This window comes from Drosophila subpulchrella, unplaced genomic scaffold, assembly GCF_014743375.2.
Source record: "Drosophila subpulchrella strain 33 F10 #4 breed RU33 unplaced genomic scaffold, RU_Dsub_v1.1 Primary Assembly Seq37, whole genome shotgun sequence".
NCBI lineage: Eukaryota > Metazoa > Arthropoda > Insecta > Diptera > Drosophilidae > Drosophila > Drosophila subpulchrella.
Window position 1 is genome coordinate 7,468 of NW_023665590.1, and position 7,467 is coordinate 14,934.

A 7,467-nucleotide genomic window follows, 5' to 3' on the forward strand; every position below is an offset into this window, starting at 1 on the left:
CTGTCAGTCTGTCAGTCTGTCAGTCTGTCAGTCTGTCAGTCTGTCAGTCTGTCAGTCTGTCAGTCTGTCAGTCTGTCAGTCTGTCAGTCTGTCAGTCTGTCAGTCTGTCAGTCTGTCAGTCTGTCAGTCTGTCAGTCTGTCAGTCTGTCAGTCTGTCAGTCTGTCAGTCTGTCAGTCTGTCAGTCTGTCAGTCTGTCAGTCTGTCAGTCTGTCAGTCTGTCAGTCTGTCAGTCTGTCAGTCTGTCAGTCTGTCAGTCTGTCAGTCTGTCAGTCTGTCAGTCTGTCAGTCTGTCAGTCTGTCAGTCTGTCAGTCTGTCAGTCTGTCAGTCTGTCAGTCTGTCAGTCTGTCAGTCTGTCAGTCTGTCAGTCTGTCAGTCTGTCAGTCTGTCAGTCTGTCAGTCTGTCAGTCTGTCAGTCTGTCAGTCTGTCAGTCTGTCAGTCTGTCAGTCTGTCAGTCTGTCAGTCTGTCAGTCTGTCAGTCTGTCAGTCTGTCAGTCTGTCAGTCTGTCAGTCTGTCAGTCTGTCAGTCTGTCAGTCTGTCAGTCTGTCAGTCTGTCAGTCTGTCAGTCTGTCAGTCTGTCAGTCTGTCAGTCTGTCAGTCTGTCAGTCTGTCAGTCTGTCAGTCTGTCAGTCTGTCAGTCTGTCAGTCTGTCAGTCTGTCAGTCTGTCAGTCTGTCAGTCTGTCAGTCTGTCAGTCTGTCAGTCTGTCAGTCTGTCAGTCTGTCAGTCTGTCAGTCTGTCAGTCTGTCAGTCTGTCAGTCTGTCAGTCTGTCAGTCTGTCAGTCTGTCAGTCTGTCAGTCTGTCAGTCTGTCAGTCTGTCAGTCTGTCAGTCTGTCAGTCTGTCAGTCTGTCAGTCTGTCAGTCTGTCAGTCTGTCAGTCTGTCAGTCTGTCAGTCTGTCAGTCTGTCAGTCTGTCAGTCTGTCAGTCTGTCAGTCTGTCAGTCTGTCAGTCTGTCAGTCTGTCAGTCTGTCAGTCTGTCAGTCTGTCAGTCTGTCAGTCTGTCAGTCTGTCAGTCTGTCAGTCTGTCAGTCTGTCAGTCTGTCAGTCTGTCAGTCTGTCAGTCTGTCAGTCTGTCAGTCTGTCAGTCTGTCAGTCTGTCAGTCTGTCAGTCTGTCAGTCTGTCAGTCTGTCAGTCTGTCAGTCTGTCAGTCTGTCAGTCTGTCAGTCTGTCAGTCTGTCAGTCTGTCAGTCTGTCAGTCTGTCAGTCTGTCAGTCTGTCAGTCTGTCAGTCTGTCAGTCTGTCAGTCTGTCAGTCTGTCAGTCTGTCAGTCTGTCAGTCTGTCAGTCTGTCAGTCTGTCAGTCTGTCAGTCTGTCAGTCTGTCAGTCTGTCAGTCTGTCAGTCTGTCAGTCTGTCAGTCTGTCAGTCTGTCAGTCTGTCAGTCTGTCAGTCTGTCAGTCTGTCAGTCTGTCAGTCTGTCAGTCTGTCAGTCTGTCAGTCTGTCAGTCTGTCAGTCTGTCAGTCTGTCAGTCTGTCAGTCTGTCAGTCTGTCAGTCTGTCAGTCTGTCAGTCTGTCAGTCTGTCAGTCTGTCAGTCTGTCAGTCTGTCAGTCTGTCAGTCTGTCAGTCTGTCAGTCTGTCAGTCTGTCAGTCTGTCAGTCTGTCAGTCTGTCAGTCTGTCAGTCTGTCAGTCTGTCAGTCTGTCAGTCTGTCAGTCTGTCAGTCTGTCAGTCTGTCAGTCTGTCAGTCTGTCAGTCTGTCAGTCTGTCAGTCTGTCAGTCTGTCAGTCTGTCAGTCTGTCAGTCTGTCAGTCTGTCAGTCTGTCAGTCTGTCAGTCTGTCAGTCTGTCAGTCTGTCAGTCTGTCAGTCTGTCAGTCTGTCAGTCTGTCAGTCTGTCAGTCTGTCAGTCTGTCAGTCTGTCAGTCTGTCAGTCTGTCAGTCTGTCAGTCTGTCAGTCTGTCAGTCTGTCAGTCTGTCAGTCTGTCAGTCTGTCAGTCTGTCAGTCTGTCAGTCTGTCAGTCTGTCAGTCTGTCAGTCTGTCAGTCTGTCAGTCTGTCAGTCTGTCAGTCTGTCAGTCTGTCAGTCTGTCAGTCTGTCAGTCTGTCAGTCTGTCAGTCTGTCAGTCTGTCAGTCTGTCAGTCTGTCAGTCTGTCAGTCTGTCAGTCTGTCAGTCTGTCAGTCTGTCAGTCTGTCAGTCTGTCAGTCTGTCAGTCTGTCAGTCTGTCAGTCTGTCAGTCTGTCAGTCTGTCAGTCTGTCAGTCTGTCAGTCTGTCAGTCTGTCAGTCTGTCAGTCTGTCAGTCTGTCAGTCTGTCAGTCTGTCAGTCTGTCAGTCTGTCAGTCTGTCAGTCTGTCAGTCTGTCAGTCTGTCAGTCTGTCAGTCTGTCAGTCTGTCAGTCTGTCAGTCTGTCAGTCTGTCAGTCTGTCAGTCTGTCAGTCTGTCAGTCTGTCAGTCTGTCAGTCTGTCAGTCTGTCAGTCTGTCAGTCTGTCAGTCTGTCAGTCTGTCAGTCTGTCAGTCTGTCAGTCTGTCAGTCTGTCAGTCTGTCAGTCTGTCAGTCTGTCAGTCTGTCAGTCTGTCAGTCTGTCAGTCTGTCAGTCTGTCAGTCTGTCAGTCTGTCAGTCTGTCAGTCTGTCAGTCTGTCAGTCTGTCAGTCTGTCAGTCTGTCAGTCTGTCAGTCTGTCAGTCTGTCAGTCTGTCAGTCTGTCAGTCTGTCAGTCTGTCAGTCTGTCAGTCTGTCAGTCTGTCAGTCTGTCAGTCTGTCAGTCTGTCAGTCTGTCAGTCTGTCAGTCTGTCAGTCTGTCAGTCTGTCAGTCTGTCAGTCTGTCAGTCTGTCAGTCTGTCAGTCTGTCAGTCTGTCAGTCTGTCAGTCTGTCAGTCTGTCAGTCTGTCAGTCTGTCAGTCTGTCAGTCTGTCAGTCTGTCAGTCTGTCAGTCTGTCAGTCTGTCAGTCTGTCAGTCTGTCAGTCTGTCAGTCTGTCAGTCTGTCAGTCTGTCAGTCTGTCAGTCTGTCAGTCTGTCAGTCTGTCAGTCTGTCAGTCTGTCAGTCTGTCAGTCTGTCAGTCTGTCAGTCTGTCAGTCTGTCAGTCTGTCAGTCTGTCAGTCTGTCAGTCTGTCAGTCTGTCAGTCTGTCAGTCTGTCAGTCTGTCAGTCTGTCAGTCTGTCAGTCTGTCAGTCTGTCAGTCTGTCAGTCTGTCAGTCTGTCAGTCTGTCAGTCTGTCAGTCTGTCAGTCTGTCAGTCTGTCAGTCTGTCAGTCTGTCAGTCTGTCAGTCTGTCAGTCTGTCAGTCTGTCAGTCTGTCAGTCTGTCAGTCTGTCAGTCTGTCAGTCTGTCAGTCTGTCAGTCTGTCAGTCTGTCAGTCTGTCAGTCTGTCAGTCTGTCAGTCTGTCAGTCTGTCAGTCTGTCAGTCTGTCAGTCTGTCAGTCTGTCAGTCTGTCAGTCTGTCAGTCTGTCAGTCTGTCAGTCTGTCAGTCTGTCAGTCTGTCAGTCTGTCAGTCTGTCAGTCTGTCAGTCTGTCAGTCTGTCAGTCTGTCAGTCTGTCAGTCTGTCAGTCTGTCAGTCTGTCAGTCTGTCAGTCTGTCAGTCTGTCAGTCTGTCAGTCTGTCAGTCTGTCAGTCTGTCAGTCTGTCAGTCTGTCAGTCTGTCAGTCTGTCAGTCTGTCAGTCTGTCAGTCTGTCAGTCTGTCAGTCTGTCAGTCTGTCAGTCTGTCAGTCTGTCAGTCTGTCAGTCTGTCAGTCTGTCAGTCTGTCAGTCTGTCAGTCTGTCAGTCTGTCAGTCTGTCAGTCTGTCAGTCTGTCAGTCTGTCAGTCTGTCAGTCTGTCAGTCTGTCAGTCTGTCAGTCTGTCAGTCTGTCAGTCTGTCAGTCTGTCAGTCTGTCAGTCTGTCAGTCTGTCAGTCTGTCAGTCTGTCAGTCTGTCAGTCTGTCAGTCTGTCAGTCTGTCAGTCTGTCAGTCTGTCAGTCTGTCAGTCTGTCAGTCTGTCAGTCTGTCAGTCTGTCAGTCTGTCAGTCTGTCAGTCTGTCAGTCTGTCAGTCTGTCAGTCTGTCAGTCTGTCAGTCTGTTAGTCTGTCAGTCTGTCAGTCTGTCAGTCTGTCAGTCTGTCAGTCTGTCAGTCTGTCAGTCTGTCAGTCTGTCAGTCTGTCAGTCTGTCAGTCTGTCAGTCTGTCAGTCTGTCAGTCTGTCAGTCTGTCAGTCTGTCAGTCTGTCAGTCTGTCAGTCTGTCAGTCTGTCAGTCTGTCAGTCTGTCAGTCTGTCAGTCTGTCAGTCTGTCAGTCTGTCAGTCTGTCAGTCTGTCAGTCTGTCAGTCTGTCAGTCTGTCAGTCTGTCAGTCTGTCAGTCTGTCAGTCTGTCAGTCTGTCAGTCTGTCAGTCTGTCAGTCTGTCAGTCTGTCAGTCTGTCAGTCTGTCAGTCTGTCAGTCTGTCAGTCTGTCAGTCTGTCAGTCTGTCAGTCTGTCAGTCTGTCAGTCTGTCAGTCTGTCAGTCTGTCAGTCTGTCAGTCTGTCAGTCTGTCAGTCTGTCAGTCTGTCAGTCTGTCAGTCTGTCAGTCTGTCAGTCTGTCAGTCTGTCAGTCTGTCAGTCTGTCAGTCTGTCAGTCTGTCAGTCTGTCAGTCTGTCAGTCTGTCAGTCTGTCAGTCTGTCAGTCTGTCAGTCTGTCAGTCTGTCAGTCTGTCAGTCTGTCAGTCTGTCAGTCTGTCAGTCTGTCAGTCTGTCAGTCTGTCAGTCTGTCAGTCTGTCAGTCTGTCAGTCTGTCAGTCTGTCAGTCTGTCAGTCTGTCAGTCTGTCAGTTTGTCAGTCTGTCAGTCTGTCAGTCTGTCTGTCCACCACTCTATTAAAATTGTTAGTACAACCTTTTAAATTTAAACTATCTTAAATGCAACGTTATGACTTTTGATAGGGGTACGCCAACGTTCATAAGTTACTCTCTTCAGAACATGTCCCTGGACCGAATATACTCAGTAAACGATTTAGGTGTTCTCCTAGATCCTAAACTTAAATTTGACTCCCACATAACCTCTACTGTAAATAAAGCTATGAGTGTTCTTGGGTTTATAAAGCGTTGGTCTAAAGAATTTGAGGATCCATGCACTACCAAATTATTATTTACCTTCCTTGTCCGTCCTAATTTAGAATACTGTTCTTCCGTTTGGAGTCCTCAGTATCAAGTGCACATTGACCGTATAGAGTCCGTACAGAAACAATTTCTTCTTTTTGCCTTACGTGGTTTGAACTGGGATCAAAACGTCAGGTTGCCTTCTTCCTCGAGTAGATTGCTATTAATTAATTTGCCTAGTCTAGTAAGCCGTAGAACTATGCTTGGTACTATTTTTATGAATAATCTTATCAGAGGCGATATTGATCCTGTAGATTTGGTAAACCGCCTTACTTTCAATGTTCCTGTTAGACTAATGCGAAACTACTATCCTATCAACTTGCCACGATGTTCATCTAATTTTAGTCAGCATGAGCCCTTTCGCGTTCTTTCTAATAATTTTAACAACCTATATCATTTAATTTGTTCCTCAACTTCTATCCCTGTATTAAAAACTAAAATCTTAGCTCATTTGCTTAAGTCTTGTTTATCTATGTTTTGTCCTGTCTTTGTTTGTCCTATGTACCTTCCTCGCGAACCGTATTTGCCCGAAATAAAAATGGGCACGTGCTTGGTGTCGTTTGGGCCACTTCTTTGTACTGCTCTTAGTGCATCAACGTTCAACAAATAAAAAATCTCCGCTTGGGCTAATAGCGTTTAATTTAGCAGGCGTCTGTAGCTGTTCACTACAGGAGTTCCGTAACAATTTGGCGCTCAATATGAAAAAATAAAATGTCGAGACGACGAATTTTCCCTCAACCGACTGCTTGCAGGGCAACGGAAATTTGGTTGGCTGGGGGGAAGTTTAGAGGGCAGGAATCTGAGCAGGAAAGAAGGCTTGTCCAGGAGTGGAGGCATATTGCTCCTGTTAACAAATCGGAAATGCAGGGTGCCCTGCGGATGGCATCTTAGATCTGAAGGGAGAAGATTTGCACACGCAGAGGGCGAATCATTTGTTATAAAATCTTTGATGAATACTTGTGATAGGGGTTTGTTTGTTATATATTTATTTTAAAGTATAGTTTTCTTTTGTTAATAAAGTTATTATTATAGGGTTTTTCGGTTACGTTAGGTGTTGAACCTTGGCTTTGGTTTCGTGGGGGTGTTTAACTTTTCATCTCAGCCCTGACCTTTAATGTGCTGTCGATGTCCTTAACTTGAGACTATTAACCTAGGGAGTTGATAGCCAGTCCAGTTGACGAGCGGTGTGGGTAGTTTTCACGGAGTCCACCGGCGGGTAACCGGTTCCATCTCCCCTGATTTGAACGTGAAAAGAGAAAGGATTTGAAAAGGGCTAAAAAGTATAGGGGCCAATATTTGTGAACTTGGGAGGATTAGCGTCAATATTTGTTTATTCTTGGACATATTTATTATTTATTTACTTATACCTATTGCAATACATAATTATTTAAGTTATTGTTGATTTCTCTTGTATTGTTTATATTTTGTTTAGTAGTTTAGTAACTGGGAATTTAGGAGTGCTTAGTTTTTTTTAGATGTTAGGTTAACTTTTGAAAAACATGCCGAAAGATAGCGACGTTGCATAGAAGCCGGAAAAGTCGAAGTTTTGTGGTCCGTTGAAGACCAGGGCGCTGCCGGGTCTTGACACCACGAAGCCGTAGGCTCCGTCCGCTGCAGGGATTCTCCATTCTCCATTATATGCAGGAATTCTTGAGGTGCGGTCCCCAAGGGTCTTCGGTCGTCAACTACTGACAACCACAGGCCACCAAAAGAGCTACCGAAGACACCTAGAAGGGCGTGTGATTCCCCGGACCACCAGCAGTTCAAGATACGTTCCGGAGGACGTGCTGCGGAGTTGGCGGCACATCGAGGACCGCAGAGCTACCAATTTTCGTGAGGGACAGTATCAAAACGCCAACGTGGGACAGGACTTCAGCAGAAGGTCCGGAGAGATTAGTGTGGAGTTTCCTTCGATGGCGAGGACGACCGCGCCTCAATGGTGGACTTCGTTTTCCGGGTAAAGTTTCTGCAGCGGCAGTACCAGTGTTGCTTAAAGGACGAGCTCGGGAGTGCTATTGAGTCCACTGGCGACACTGCAGGGTGGATCGGTGGTGCCAGTTGCGTATTCTGCTTATGGACAGGTTCCGAGGTCGCCAAAGCGGCGGGAGCAGCAGCCAACTTTCAGAGCGAAAGTTGTTGAAGATCTTTAAAAATGGTTTGATAGAAGGCATCGCCAGGTTCGTTTACGCCATGGACATACTAACGGTGTGAGTATTGGTATCTTAAAAGTCCAGAAGGCCAGGCATCGATTCCGGAAACGACGACCGAAGAGGCGGGAAGTAGATGCCGCGCTTAACTGCAGGGGAAATGGAGACACATGACCATTCTCTGAAGTCCGAGTCCTGACGCAACAGCTGACGGGATTGTTGGACAAGGGAGCGAATGTCAGCCTTATGGAGTCGTTGGATGGGCCTGTTCAAAA